Source organism: Schistocerca cancellata, chromosome 10, assembly GCF_023864275.1.
Source record: "Schistocerca cancellata isolate TAMUIC-IGC-003103 chromosome 10, iqSchCanc2.1, whole genome shotgun sequence".
In the NCBI taxonomy this organism is placed as follows: domain Eukaryota; kingdom Metazoa; phylum Arthropoda; class Insecta; order Orthoptera; family Acrididae; genus Schistocerca; species Schistocerca cancellata.
In genome coordinates, this window is record NC_064635.1 from 4,130,194 (window position 1) to 4,131,886 (window position 1,693).

Here is a 1,693-nt window from a genome sequence, read left to right on the forward strand (position 1 = left end):
CTACTTCACTTCAGATTGATTTCACTAATTTATTTACCTATCTTAACTACCACTCAACAGAAGATAGACACCCCCACCAAAATGCCACTGTTCACTCACGAAACCTCTGTGAAGCACCAATCAACTCGTTTAGACTACTGAACATGAAAGTTGCTGAAATTCTTAATTTTAACCATTTACACACATTGAAATTTTCCGAGAAATATAACGCTGTTCTCAGTTTTCTTTTATCTGCCATAGTTTATTTATAAATAATATTTTCTACGGTTTTCCTCCGTTTGTGCATTTGTAAGGGTACATATTAACAAACAATTTAAATTATACCTTAAATGATTTACTATACATGTAAAAATTACAGTGCTGCCGTTGCTTTTAATGTTTCTCTGTTTATTTGGTAAGAAAGCTGTTTTTAATTGCACTCGATCGATTTTGCAGCCTCTCATATAAATATGTGAATAATTTCCGTAAATCTACTATAAGAGTCCGTTACAGTTCTACGAAACGAATCCGTAGACACCTTGTTTGTTGCAATCGCATAATGCATCGCCTAGGTATTCACTTTTACAGTTCAGGAATTATTCATAACATTTAACTTAGAGACTTATGAACTAACGCGGACATCGAAGGCGCGCCTTCACACGCTCAATGAGACTACTGGCTCTTCAGCGACACTTGTTGTTCAGTGTTTATTAATTTTGGGGTAAACTATAATTTTTCACTGGACACGAGAAGCGGCCATGTGAAACGAGGAGCCATTGTGCTGCCCAACGGGCGGGTTTTGCCGGTCACGTGGTCACCTTAGCGGCCGGTGGAAGTCCGGAGACAACGCCATCTGCGGAGCGGGGTGTGAAACTGGCCGTCCCCGTGCTCCTGTCAAGCTGGTTTCAACTGTCAACTCGAATATGTCCCGGCCTTACAGTAGCCGCCGCCTGTGCGTCCGCGGTCGCGTGATTGTGACTGAACAGAGTGCCTCTTGCCCTTACGGTAGACTGCCCTGCCGTGTTACAAAACGCAGAGGCGTGAACAGTCCAGCGGAACCGACGCGAGCAGCGTAAACGGAGGCAGCAGGCAGCGCCTCGCTCAGCCGTCGCCTCCTCTCTCATTGAGAAACCTCTGCCAGCGGTATGTTCCATTGAGGACTCCGGGCTCTTGCGTAACGCACTTTTGTCGCGTCCACTGCCTCGTGAGTGCCGGTGTAAATCTGGATTGCCGCCTCCGTAAACACGCGCGACGTACACGGCGGTGAGAACAATGGCAAACACTGGGGGACCACGCGGAACGTCGCCTCTCTGTCTGCAAGGTCGAGCACTGTCTCCCTGTAGCGACCTGCCCGCCAGGTCAGACCGAGACGTGAACCTGGTGCTCTCTGGGTTCTGCATCTACAGCTGCATTCTGAAACGTGGACGTATTCCCGTTTTCTCAATCATGTACCGTTTACGAAAAACTGACAGCCTCTTCAGAAGATATATCTTTTGTAAAAGTCATGATAACCGGTTTTAGCAAGTTAACACGTCTCTCCTTGACATCCCACATGTGTCCGTGTATGTGAAAGCCACCCAGATGGAGCGCTTACCCTGCGCGAACGTCGGAGGATTTTCAAACAGTGCGATACAGCAGTTTCTTGTTTACCCCCTAATCTACTAGTCTCCTGCTTGTAGCTTGAGAGGAAGCGGTTCTCTACGAGTGTACTACC